At 30.9% G+C, this 15,155-nt stretch overlaps 1 protein-coding gene across 1 annotated transcript in view; it reads right to left on the bottom strand.

Annotated features, from left to right (window-relative positions):
• LOC107359860 (uncharacterized) overlaps positions 1-15,155 on the bottom strand; it is a 44,278-nt gene that overhangs the window by 26,809 nt on the left and 2,314 nt on the right. The window lies entirely within an intron of this gene.

A 15,155-nucleotide genomic window follows, 5' to 3' on the forward strand; every position in this document is an offset into this window, starting at 1 on the left:
ATGAGACCAAAGTACAAGAATAACAGAAAAGGATAAAAATGGAAATTATTTGAAAGTTTGTTTTCCTTTTCTTGTTTGCTTTTATTTGATAAACCAAATAAAATTGAATAGAAGTTCAGAGTTTAGCTGAATATCCTAATGGTAATCGATAATATTGACAAAAGAATTAATCCTTAATCAAGTTAAAAGAGTTCATTTAAGTTGTGGAATTTCATCTGACAGAAAATGAATGAAACGGCGATTCCAAAGGAAGAAAAGATTTCACAAGATTTCACAAAATCGAACCGAAAACTGTACAACTTTGAGAAACAATTTCTTTTAATCCAGTTTCATTGAAAATCTAAAGCTGAATATGAAGAAAAGGTTGAAATTTGATGAAAAAATCTTCATCTTTTCAACATCCAAATACGAAATGTCAACTTCATAAATTTTTCTTTTCAATTACTTGTTTTACCTTTTCATGTTCAACGTGATCGGCAATCTAATGTAACAACGTTGAAAAGGTAATAAAAGTTGAGTTTAATGTAAAACAATATACCAATTGAATAACATGAAAGTTCAAGGTTGGAATGAAACGCATCTAAACTGTTTGGATAAATTTATAACATTTCTCTTTCTTCTTCAATCGTGTTTTCTGTTAATGTAATGTTTGGCTTGGGTAAATGTATTGCAATGAAATTCATTATTATCGAATAAAAATGAGCAAAGTTAATTTGTATTAATAATGAGCGCTTTTACTGTTGCTGGTTATGCTTCAATATCAAATATTTACTTTCAACTGACAAAGATTTTGTTGTTGATTCACTGTTCATTAATATTTCAATATGAATATTATACTACGATCATAGCAGGAGTATGCTGTCAGAATTATTATATCATTTAATTGGCATCCTAACTTTGTTTTATCCTAAGGGCTCAAAGAGCATCTCTTTTTGATCAACTATTTGTCCAGTCGTTCATGTCAAATATAATCAACAGTTAAGGGCAGTTCCAATAACGATATTTAACTAATACATTAAAAGGCTGCTTCAGTAATGAAAACTAAAGTGAATGAACTGCTTCAATTCATGAGCCATAGCTTATTATAAACCTTTTAAGAAGTTTTCTGAAAAATGGAAATAAAAATGTTCGAAATTCAAGTGCAAGTTCCGTTCATCGTAAACAATTTTATGTTGCAGATGAGAAAATGTTTTGTTGGAAACATTAAAGAAATGGAGCGAAAAGAAAGCACTTCGTCGAATGGCTGTAAAGTCACACTAGGTTCAATGCTATAGTCATCTTCAGCTCAACCTACAAGTCTTGAGGTTGTGCATTGAGTTTAGAGACTTGAGTCGTGCCTTGAGTCAAGTCACTGACATTGGTTGTGAGTTGAGTCGAGTTGAGTCTTACAGTCACTTTTGAGCCTACTGTCAGTGGCTTGATAACACGAATTGAGCAGAGAATCGAAAAGGTTTAAACTCCGGAAAATCTTTTGAGAAGAAAGACTTGAGTTTGATAAACGAAATAATAGTTCTGCCAATTTCTTGTTTTTACGATTTCTTTCTTCTTGATTACCAAAACATCGTGATAACAGTTCATAACAAAAGTTTCATCGAGTACGGAGCTCAACTGACATGGTTTGAAGGCTGCAAAGAGTAAACCAAAGTTTCTTTAAAAAAGATATTCATTTTTCCCCAAAATTTTCGTTCTTCATCGGAGAATCAAATAAATATTTGGAATTTTTACAATGCAATTCGATTTCTGATTCTTGTCTTTTCATAACGCTTGGGCAGTCTTTGTATGAAAACTTTTCTATTCAGTTTTTGCCCAGTCTTGAAGGTTTTCCGGAGAAATTTTATCCTCAAAAGAAGCTGGATTCGATGCAATCACTGATCCTATTGATGCAACTTTCAGAAGATTAAATTCATCTCTTTGAAACTCCTGATTAGCTACGAATTGGTTGCTGTGAAAGGCTAAGAATTGAACTGTTTTTCTTTCTGGTAAACTCATGATGCATCATCAGAGATATTTTCTTACTTAAAAGGATTCCTTTTCTTTGAGGTTAAGCACTTTTTTACTCTTGAAACAATATATGTAACAATAATCAACTTGTCACCTTTATTTACACGGAAGTTTATAGTTTCACTTGGTTTCCCTGTAAAACCTGATAATACTTGAAATGGTTAATGTTTTGACACATCTTTTTCATTCTTTTTTATTCGTTCTTTCAGCTTTCCTTTCCTAACCATTTTGGTTCAACTTGAAACTGCAAATGTCAACTTTCAAGTTGAATATACTTCACTTGAAGGTTAGTGATTCAGTTGATATTATCCATGATAAGTCGAAATAATATCAAAAAGAAATAAGTAAAAACTCGAACCAACTAATACTTATTCCATATTAATACCTGCTTTTCATACAGTCTTATCCTTTCGACTTTCTTTTCATTAGAAAAATGAAATCAACTGAATAAAGGACAGAAATGGTTAAAAATTTGTTCGACTCAACTGAAATACTTGGAATGATTGGTGAAACTTTCGTTTTTATTGCGATATTTTTTCTTCTTTTTCCTTCTTCTTTTTGGTTCACGCAAAAAGTCAATGAGCATCAACATGAACAAGACAAATTCATTGTTTCTCGCAAAAACATGATCGATATCTTGACCAGTCTACTGTTTAACACCATAGTGACCATGCTTACCATGACTCGCTGTTTAACCTTTGTATTTACACTTAACACTTGTTTAACAATATAATGGATAAATAAAGAGTTTTCATTGAAGATTGAAATTTTATTCATTTGACAGGTTTAACAATGAGAAAAGGTTCAACCTTATCTAAGTACAATACAAGTGTCTTTCCCTGTTTCATTGCTATTCACTTGTTATGTAAAGGTTTGCTTTCAACCTTTAACAATGGGTTGGACAGGTTCATCAAGACAGGTCGACAGCAAGGCTAATCGTTAAAGGTCAACAATCAGAATAGAGTCGAGAGTTGATGCAAAACAGTGTTTATCAATGAAATTGTTGGTGTAAAGATGAAACGAAAACTGATGGATGGACAAAATGTTTATTAACATCAAAATCAATATGAATTGAAAAGGTCAATAAAGAGTATCTACAACTTCACAGAATTATTGATTTTATAAGACAACTGATTAACTTTGAATGTCGACCTCCTTTTATAATGACAATATAACTTGAACCAGCCTTCCACAATCAATTATACTTACGATCAAATCCTACCTGCGATCATCTTCAAAGATCAAATATAAATTTTATGATTGTAATTCTGTCTAATGATCGATTTTCATGTGTAAATATTTCATCATGAAGTAGTCATCGATAAAGTATAACAAAGTATAAAAGTCATAAAGTCTGTGTTAAACTAACATGTTTTTGTATCAATATACGAATCAATACGGAAAACAAGCAACAGATTTTCACACTTCTAGAGTATATCGTAAAGTTATTCAAGTTTAAAGATAACTCAATATTATTGCAAGAGAACACTTAAAAGTCCATTCCAGATCACATCAAAGTCTGATCGTCAAAGCTTCGCTCATTGACATCGATCATTAACTTTTGAATGAAATACAAATCGCTCAATACAAACGTCTTTAGTGTCAAACCTTTATTCTTGCTTTTCAGTGTTCGAGCTTAAAAATAAACTTTTATTGAAGTCGAAATCGATCGATGTTTTGATTGATCTTGATGAGTGACTGTTTAAATTGTTGCCTGAACACATCCAGATGGATTGAATTGAATTGAATTGAATCTTAAGTTTTTTTTCAAACTCTAATGTTCAAGACAATCTAGCGATATAAAGAAACAAAGTGAACTCAAGACTTTTTCAATTTTAAGGCAACTCTAGATTTTCATGCTTTTCGCTTTTCGAGTCAACAATTTTCTCGTTTCAATAGTAATGCAACCTGATGATGAATCGTCGGTTTGAAGTTAAACATGTTAACCATGAGAACATGAAAAATTTCTCAATTCGCAAACAATTGTTAACCATACTTAGTTAATTAAATGGAAAACTAAATTGCTTGGTTCACCGTTTTTTTACTAAAGAAGAGCAAAAAAAGTCAACACTTAATATTATTGTTTCCTAGAAAAGGCTTGAAATCTCTTTAGTCAACAATAATCAAATTTATTTCATGTTCTAAATGAACTTTAAACTTCAATCGATTGAAGAGCAAAAATGAACATGATGATGAAGACACATATTTTGGTTCATTTACGTTGTTGGTCAAAAAGCAGCTTAAAGTGCACAGCTATTTGTAAATGATTAACATTTTGTTTGTACATTAAACAAAATTGAGTGTCATTATTATTCAGTTGAAGTTTACTAAAGCGAATGTCAAAATACATAAATATAATAAAATGCTCAGTTGGCAGAAAATGTAAGATGCTAAAATACTAAAGGTGAAGGAAACACTAAATGCAACAAAAAAGGGAACAAAAAGTCGAAGAAAAGGTTTTGTACAAAATGCGAAAATAAAACAAAAGCCATTGAAATGTAAACCTTGACTATTGTGACGTGATTTGAATGATATGAAAAAGTAATGTTGATGAAAACATTTAAAATAGAAACAACAATTTAATTTTCATTATTTCATGTTCAACTTGAACAACAACTGAAAACAAGAAACATTAATCTTAATGATGATAATTATCACAATGACACTGGGAGTGGAAAGAAGAAAGGTAAAAATAAATTATCATTCCCAGGTACTAACTGGAACAAAGTGATAAAGTTCATTTTTTGTATCAAATCATTAGTCAATAGCAAGGTATTGATTTTCATTATTTTAAGTTCCATGTTGAGATTATAATTGACTTGATTAATGAGTTTAAATTTCATCATGAAATGGTGAACCTTGAGGTGAGATTAAATCTGATCGACATTCAAGTCAAGATTAAAAGTTGACATTGTTTTTATCGAGTTTTCAGTTTTAGAACTTTTTTTAGCCTTTTCAACCTTTTCGGTAATTTGAAGTTTATCAGAGTCAGCTTTAGATGGGAATGAAATACTTTTGCACTTTTGGTGTAAAGTTGAATTCTTGAGATATTTCAATGCAATCTGACTATTTACTGAATAACTTTTCTTCTTATTCCAATTCAAACCATTTTTTGTCACATTTTCAACTGAATTTGAAATTCATGAACTGCGAATTGAAATAAAATGATAAATTAGAAACTTTCTTGCTTTTTATCAACTCAGCAAACTTAAAATGAACATTCTTTGAAAAGTCATCTTTGATAACTGTCAGCTCTTTTTACCGAAACGCAACTGATTCGTGGTTTCTGAAAAGCTAATAGAAACCAAACATAAGCTGGGATTTAAAATATTCAATCAGCAAATCGATACTAACTGTTCACATTTAGACAAAATCGTGTTCGAAATGAATTTCATATGCTAATGTTGCCAAAAGTTCACCTCAAATGAATATCAATAAATCACCAAAAAGTTTGTCTTTAATATTCGGCTCATGGCAAATATTAGATCAAGGCAACCTTTCTTGTGTCGTCTTTGGGTCAATGTATGGAATAAACGATTTCAATGAGAGGCTTTACTCTTTTATTCACTTCTGAACTTGACTTTTGAGTTCGTTTTCAGTGGAATTCATGAGTTTCTCAATTCTTTCCTTCCATTAAGTTGTTGATTACATGTTTATCGTTACTTGTGGATTCAGGTTTCCCTTTTATTGCTAGTTATGGACTTCTCATCATTAAAATTGCTCGAGTTTCCTTTAGGGAATCGAGGTTCATCAATCAAATAGCCTTTTGACAGAGTAATCAAGCAACAGTTGCACATTCACACGAATCTTGTTAAAGGCAAAATATCAACAGTTTCATAATTAGCTTTGGTTAACTTGTTCAACCTGTTTAGCATTCATACAACTCTGAAACAATGTAAGAATTATTTTTTGATGAAAAGAACTGAAACAAAAACGGAAAAGTATTACATTGGAAACTGGAAAACTCGACTTTTTTATTTTATTTTCAATTTCATTTTGTTGCATGAAATAACATTTCAATTGTAAAACTTCAATAGTTTACATCAAATATTCATTGATATATTTAAATCCCTCATTTGCCTACAGGTTTGGTTCCTCACTTTTCCAGTTAATTTGAATAAAAATTGTTGCATCAATTTCAACGGAACTTAGCTATTGAAGTGAAAATCAATTTCAAGTCAAACAACCCTTTGAAAGTATGAGAAAGAAAAACATTTTCTTCTTTTCAAGTTGAACTTTTTGAAAACCTTTTTCGAAAAATGGCTCAAAGCTATTTACCAAGACAAGGTTACGCATTGACTATCAAGTTGACAAAGAAAACTTCATTTATATAATTGGCTTGTTAAAATATTGAAAGTGAAAATTGAAGTAAAAAGACGATGTTCAAGTTCGTGGACAATCAGTCATTTTTCATGTTTGCACACAATTCAACTCAAAATTAAAACAACAAGAAAAATAAATAAACTTCCAACTCAACCTCAACATTTCAATATTACTCAGGCAACTCAAGTCTTATAGCACATGCAAACTAGAGAGATTCACGCCGTTAAATTTTCTCAATCGAACACAAAAATTGATTTAGAACTTCGAATTGACTATTAAAAATTGAAAATATTTCTCTGTTGGCAAAGTTGAGAAGGGATTGATTGAAGGATTGAGACTGAGCCCTGGCTAAGATTTCTGGCGTTCACTTGGAGGCTACAGGCTCGAATCTTGCTACCCTAAGTAATCGGTGTAACCCAACCTAAGCCAAGCACAATATGGCACGAGGGCAGACCTAGAGATGTGCAGTCATACTGAAACCTGATATTGAATTGTGATATTGAGCCATCACTGAATTTGATTCAGAAAACTCGTGTATCTTTGCAACGGTGCAAGTTATCAACTTGTGACAAACATCAGTGTAAAGTATTTTTAATATCAGTCGAGATCTTTGCTCCAATTATATTTTCACGCATTTATCTAAAGGAATGATTCCGACGGATTGAGGCACATTAAATATGAAAACACTAATTACTTGAAAATAATTGACCACAAAACATGTGTGCTTAATGGTCTGCTGACATCACGTGGAAGTATCCATGTTTAGGTTATTATTTATTGTCTTGACTTTTGTTTACTAACAGAACATTTCCTTGAATTGAAGCTGAGAAAACCTCAATTCCTGATTGCTAGCCATAGAATCCAAACTTCATAAACTCCATCACAATGGCTATTAAACTAAAGTCAAACAATTGCCACGATTGACCTTTGAAGTTCGATTGCTTTTTCAATTCATTTCTTCTGTTCAATCTCATTAGATAGAAAATCTTTTCCACGATTTTTCTGAAAATGTTGTTATTGCTGGAAAGTTGTTCTGAAAATCCTGCAAATCCAAAATGAATATTTAGGATGAGAAAATTAAACAAATTGTAACGCATTTTGCTGTGATTGTTGGCACAATTGAAGGACAATATTTGCTATTGAAGCGTAAAACAAAATACATTTCCAGTTACAGTCAATATTGTTGATAAAAGGAATTTCATTTTTGGAGAAATAAAAGTTGAAAGAAAAAAAGGTTTTTTCTCTATTTTCCTTTCAAATCCTGGAGATTCACAGACACAAAGAAAAAAGTTCAATTTAAAAAGATGAAAATATTTTTAAAATTTTCTCCACTTTCAATGGAAACAAATGGAAAAATAAACTCAACGATAAGTGAGAAAAGAGGGAAAAAAAGCTCAAGAAAATCTCATGATTATCATCATGTTTATCTACTTGTTTGCTGGCGAACATTCAATGTTTTTCTTTTTCTATTTTCACCAAACACACTGAAATTCCCTTTTCCTTTTTACACTATTTACTCTTTAAATGTACCACTTCCTACCTTTAAAATCACAGCCTCAGGTAAAGTTCATTGGCAGATGGTTAATCATTCGAGTGGCCCAATCAATCGAGGTTAACTTTTTTCCTCGACATTAACGACGATTCAAACAATGGAACTTTTCGAAAGAAAAAAAGAAAAAGTGAAAAATTCTTTTCTTGCGATCATAAACTTTTCCTTTCATCCCATGATAACTCTTGTTTCGATGCTATTTGAAGAGCAATTTTATCTACTGTTTTTACCATGAAAAGATTAACTGGAGAAGAGGGAAAAAAATGTTGATTCACTTCAACATTTTTTGTGGTTTATTTCAACTTGAATCTGATTCCGAGCTTAGCAAGGATCAGGAAGGAGACTTGAGGTAATAAATGAGGAAAGAAGAGAAAAGAAAATTATCTCTGAATAAGGAATCAAATGAATGATAACAAGAGATTCAATTTGGCACATTCGCACAGATACTCGAGTTGTTTCCTCTCTTCTTTTTTCTCTCGTTATTTATCATTTTCTTCAATTCATTTCGATTTATAAAAATATCTCTTCTGTCCCATGCTGTTATCGATTCCATTTGTGCAACTATTATTGCTCTTCATTTCATTATCTTCATCATCAACATCAAACTCATCAATTTTTTTGCTTCACTTTTATTGTTAACTCCACGAGAAGCCGATAAATTTATCTTCACCTCATCCATATCAATTCCTATCAATTCATTGTAATCTGATTTCTGTTTCACCTCAATAGTCTTCTTGTCTCAGTTTCAATCCAACCTGCGGTTACAACTTCAACTCCCAGTTAACCTTTACGGATAACAAGTTTCATATCTTTGATAACATTCATTCCTCATTCTTAGCAAAATATTTACACTTTTTTCTTCTTATTTTTTCTCACTTTAAAATTCTATTCTATTCCATTTCCAATTCTTTTTCCTCAGGAGTTATAACAAGCATCAATTTCGTAGTTATCCATCGATTTTCAAAGTCAATCTAATTGGATACAAATTTAGGTTGACATGTGCTCAGGCTTGTAAAATTAGAACTTTTGAAAAAGTCGAAAAAATTGTTCTTTCAAAAAGTTCTGTAAATGTTTTTCAACAACAAAGCTCAAGTTGAACAAAAAGCTGTTCAAATGTCGAGGTTGAACGACTAACAACCAATTGAAAGGTTCAAGTTTAGCAATCGAAATTGAAACCTTTTTCTTTCGATTTTTTCCTTAACTTGATTCGGTCAAACCAACTCAACAAATTAACAACAGAGATTAACAAAAATTAATTAAAAATTTGATACTCTGGAGCTTTGGCATAATTATGCTTTAATTATCAAATGAGTATTAAATGTTGAAATTGAAGTTAACATGAAACTTTGAACTTGCTTGAACTTTGGTCAAAACTGTTGAACCATTTAATGTTGAAACAAGAGGAAATTGAAATTATTGGAAAAGTTGACAAAAATAGATTTCAATGGTTCGACATTGATGGATTTACTGTTAAATTGAATGTTGATTTACACTGAAAATCGTTATTTACTTGGATTCAATATCGAAAAGGAAACTTCATTAATCAATCGAAAGGCACAAAGAAATTGAAAATCTGACCATTTTGATTACTCTTTTGTCGACAATTTTCAATCCATTAAATTGTAGTTTGCAATCAAGTCAACCTTTCCCAATTGATGAATGTTCATTTTTCAATGTGAATGTTATATAATTTTCTAGCTTCCCATTGATCATGGAAAAACAATTGAACTTGTTCATGTAAAAGCTAAATGTGATCATGTTAACAGTGGCTATAAATGTTATTAATAGGTGCGTCCATTGCATTGAAATAAGTACATTTAATGGGATAATTTGTATTCATACAATTTACTTGTAAAGGCTATTTAATGTTGAATAATAATATTGTTACATGAATAGCACAAAGTAACCTGGGAAAAGGAAACAAGACAAAAAGGTCATTCTGATAATAATCTCAACAATAAGGCCAACATCAACAACAACTTTAATAATAAGATACTCCAATTGCAATATTTGTTTCTTGTTCTTTTGCTTGATAATCGAAATTCAATTGAGACTTTTTTCTTTCTCTTTTATTCTTATTCTTTTCCTTCTTCTTGGCGCACTTAATAATGCAAATTGAAATGGATCCATGAAAATATGAATGAATCTTTTGTAATAGCATTTCAAAATTGTTTCTAAGAAAAGTCTCTTTTCTTCAAATTGACCAGTAAAATGAAACATTTGAAACTTGAATAAACCAAACGAATGAAGTATCTTTGCTTTTACTTTTAATTTAATTGGGAATATTTTTTTTCAAAAAGTTCAGTAGAATTGATAATTGAATTTTTGGTCAAAGTAAAATTGCTTATACAATTGTATCATTGGAACAATAACATTTTGTTATCTTTCAATTGGTTTAGAGTTTTGCCGATATAATCAAATTCCCGGAATTGAAAAGCTAAATTAAGGTTAAACTACATTTATTTTGTTATTCTTGATTTCCATCTTTTTCAACTCTTCTCGATTTCTCTTGCTGCGATTTATTCTGGATTTGTTGCGATTAAGTCAAACTTTCTTGACAGAATTGAACTTTGATTTTAATTTGCTGATCGAAAAACATCAAAACCATTCTAATTGACTTCGTTGGCATACTTTTCTCAGGTCAGATGCGACTTTCATCTTTGCAGTTGACTTGCATTAAATCAATAAAGTGATCAACATTGGGTTGCACTCATTACCCTTACACAGACCTAGTCTGTGACCTAGTGTGGTAACTGTTACAAGTCACATTGGAGACGAACCTCTGCTTATGCAGACTCAACAATGCTTGTCATTTACTCTGACGAATCCAACTTGTCTTTCGTTGATGATGTCTGTTTCTTCATCTGATTTTTGAACATGGCTTTTGGTGGGTTTTTGGTAAAGTTTCTAAACGTGGTAAAAACGTTAACGTTGACTCTGTGATGACACAATTCCACTTACGATTGACCAAAAACTTGATATCGATCTAAAATTTTCAATCACAAATCAAAACAAGAATGTTTTCGATGAAAGCTAAAATTGAACATCAAACCAGGAACTGAATCAACTGACCGAATCACAAGGAAATTTTACATTCTTTACGAAACAATATCAATAGCATTTCGAGTACAAATGGGAATATCGAAAGTTGAAAGTTAAACTTGTTTGATGAATAGAAAAGCGTTACCGATGAAATTTACAATTAATGGATGAAAAGATTGAAATGAAAAGTTGAGTAAAGTTGAAAAGTTATTGTGATGAGCAAGTGAATTAGTTGAATGTCAGTTATCATATTAATGTTATTATCTTTATTAATATTAATATTTAAAGCGCCTTTTCTTGAGAATGCTTTTAAGCTGCTTGAAAGAGTAAAGAAAAATCTGAAAATGAATAAAATATTGAACAGCTGAAATGGAGATAAAATGAGAAAAGCTGTTTCCGTTTCATTTTTTTTCCTCCTTACTCTTCAATGTTGCTAATTCTGACCTTGGAAATGAACTAAACCTTCAATCTCTGGGAATTGATAATATTATATTTCTTTACTCTATTATATTGCCTCTGTACTTGGCTTAATCTCAAGAGGTATTTACCTATGCATATATGAAGAGCTTTGTACTCTTACGATTCATAAGCACATGAATATGAATATGGAAATTTATGAGGCTCATGATTCCCTTTTGAGGTTTCAGTTTCTCCTCTTTTTTCCATTTCGCCATCTTCATCATCTCTCTTCATCTATCCTTTGGGCTTGAATTCAATTTTTCCTTCTCTTTTGCCTTCTTCTTGAAAAGCAAATTATTGACTTTCATTGAGAGGTAAAATGGGAATACAATGAATGCTCTTGAAATGAGAATCATTGGGAGTGAAAAATTAATATCAATAATGAATGTTGAAATGAATTTTCCAAACTAATATTTTTCTCTCTCTCATCATGTATCAATAATCATCAATATTGAATAAAAGAGTAGAAAAAACGAGAAAAGAGAAAAAAAATATTCATTAAAAACCAAATATTCAATTGACAATGGAATGAGCAACTTCATTGAAATCGAAAAAGAATTGCAAAGTTCATTATTTTAATAGTTTTGTATAAATTAATTTCTACCTTGAATGGTTACAAGTGAACCAAAGTTGGAGTTTCATTTTGAATCAACTATTAAGGTCGATTCCGTGACTGTTTGATTTGTGAATTTATTTGAACGACTTGAAAAGCTTTTAATTTGTCAGAGAAAATTTGAAAATTTTTCAATTCTCATTGTTTATTGAGATACAGTGTGGGAGGAAAAACTCCCAGTGATTGAAGTTGAACCAAATGTTGACTTGGATTTAAGGAAACATTTGAATCAATCTTGCGCACTTTTCCAGTAAAAATATTACTCAACGATTCGATTCATTAATCTTGTCACGTTCATTGGATGGACTTGGAAAGTGTTCAATTTCAAGCTTTCAAAAATGTCACTTTTCTCAAAGGTTGCCTTTGATCCGTCAAATAGTACAAAATTATTTTACTCAAAACTCGAGTCATTGAGATAAATTTGACTTGACATTTACTTTGGGTCAATTTAATGGCTCATAAAGCTCAAACTAGATCAACAATTTATGTTATTAAATTGAATCATCAATTTTCCGTCTCTAGTCATTTTCGAGGTTTTGGACAATTTCAAGGAATCTGAAGAGATTTCGAAATGAAGAAAGAAAAATTGAAAATTCTTAAAATTCTGTTCTCAATTATTGCGAATGCACTTAAATTGAGTAAGAGTCGCTAATGAAGATAAAGCAAAGTTCTGGGAGTGAAAAATATCAGTTTTCAGTTTCACTGTAAATTTTTGTTCTTTTCATGAATTTCTTTTTTTGGAAGCTTACATTTCTTCTTAATTCTGTCGTTCTAATCATGTTCTGTCTAAACTCTGATATTTATTTTTTTCTCTTTCTTTTTATTCCATGAGTTCTCATAATTTTCTTAATATCAAAGTCACAACAAGATGAATGTTTAAAAGAAAGAGTCTGAAATGTCAGACACTAAATTCAAGTCCATCTTTATTCAATAATTCATGATAATCTGAGTATTATTGGTTCAATTTTCTGTTGACGAAGAAAAGGTTTTGAATATTGTTGTGAAAATGAAGAGGATTTTATTGAAACTGTATTAATGGGTTGAGATAAACTTAAAATTTCTTCTTCTTCTTCTTCTTCCCTTCCCTTCCCTTGCAAAAACTGGTTCCTATACTGGGAGTGAATAATGATAATAGCAATATCATTGAATAATAATCTAATTGTGGTAATGAAAAAATAATCGTAATCTATTTTTATCCATTACTTTCCTTAGATGAGAATAATTTGGTGGAAGAAAGAAGAAGAAACTTGTATGTAAATAAAGAAATTGGATAGACTCTGAATCTTGGAATATTATTGTTCATTTTGTTTCTTGTTTTTTTTTTCGTTGGAGAAAAAATTTCGACAGAATTTTGAGGAAAAGGAAAAATTGGAGCAAAAATGGGAAAACATTTTCATTGGAAAAAGGATGAGCCTCTTAAATTACGGAAGTTCAACTTTTTGCTCTTTTCCATGAATGATGAATAGCCAAAATTGAGTAAATTCCAGTTGAACTGAAATGAGCATTTCCGTTGATAAACATAGTAACGAACGGAAAGTTGACCATCAATAAAATGTAAACAAACTGACCAAAGAGTAAAGTTAAATAGCTTTAGGTTATCAACATGTAACATGAGAAAAGATAAACACGAATGTTTGTTCAAGTTTCATAGTAAAAGTATCAATCGTTGGGACGAATTGGTGAAACAAAATGAAACAGAATTTGAAATTTTGCAAAAAAAAAGTTTTCTTCAAGTGCTTCAACTTTTAACTTTACATTTGACAGGTTAACGCACTTGAAGTTGACGGTCAACCTGAGTTTCAATTGTTCATTGACCCAAGCATTTACTGGTCAAGTTGGTTATTTTTAGACGGAAAATGTTCTCATCTAAATGTGCAAATCTCTGGATCTTAAAGTAATCTCGTTCCAAGAAAAGATTCAGATGATTGGCCATGAGAAGGTTAAGAATAGCAGAATCGAGTTATTCTTGGGTTCGTTAGTCGTTCTAGTCTAGTGAAGCATTTTTCAACTTTCGTAAGCGGAAAAGGATTTTAGGAGAAAAAAACGAAAAACAAAAAGTTCCTTTTTCCTGTAAATCAATTAGAATGTTTGAGGTTGACATGGTGATGAAAATTTTTCATGAATTTGATTAGTAAATTGAGGGTAAAACTTTTTTGTCGAACTTCTTTTTTCTCGTCTTTTTTCTGCTGACATTTACACTTTTATTCATTAATAATGTTGGATAAAAATGCATTTAAAGTTTTCTTTTTTTTCTTTCTTCTTTTTTCTCTCTCTTTTTCACTTTCATTCGCTCCATGGTTCCCTGAGTTTCTTCTTGATAGTCACCGACGTCACCATGAATGTTGACAATGAATTGCGTGAAGTCGAGTTAACATGACGTTAACAAGTGAATACAATGATATGACTTATATGACTTGATAATCGAATAATGAAACTTTTCAAAGATTTCAGGGGAAAGTACAAAAAGTGAGTAAAATCACCGAATCATGCATCTAGATCGTTTCATTTCTTTTTTTTGTGGAAATCTTTTTTTCTTCTTTTTCTTTTTATACTCATTTTCATTCGACTCTTCTTAATCATCTTCATCATCTTCTCTCATCTTTACCCTGTCAACACAATAAAACAGGAATAATGGTTTATCCATTAAACAAAAGGCTTCTCAATGTGATAATCATTATCAAAATTTAGACGGAAAACTATTTTTATCCCAACAACAACATTTGGAAATGTTGAGGGAACACTCAGTTTCACTCCCGGCTGCTTTGGACCTTTTATATTGAAACGCCATTTTCAATCAAGTTAATCATTATTCTTGAACAAGATTATCAATTCTTTCAACTTGTTTCTTTTCATTACTATCGTGTTGACAGAATCAACAAAACAGAAAGTAAACTCTTTTTTTTTCTCGAGGAAACAATTATTGTTATCATCTAATGTTGAGTGCTCAATGCAAACCCTTCATGTTGTTCACCATTACAAGGTTCACTGAACTCGCCTCTTAAATGCACTTTAATCAAATTCAAACCGATAACAAGTGTTTCACAGGATTGATCATTTTGCATGAACCAATCAGTGATTCTTTTGCTGAAACGAAACTCTTTAAAAGCGATTGGATAAAAGAGTTTGGAATGAACACTTTCTTCATGTTAACGAAATACTTTTTTTGAA

The sequence above is a fragment of the Tetranychus urticae genome, chromosome 2, assembly GCF_039701765.1.
Source record: "Tetranychus urticae isolate SD_2017Ah chromosome 2, NJAU_TeUrti_SD_1.0, whole genome shotgun sequence".
Taxonomy (NCBI): domain Eukaryota; kingdom Metazoa; phylum Arthropoda; class Arachnida; order Trombidiformes; family Tetranychidae; genus Tetranychus; species Tetranychus urticae.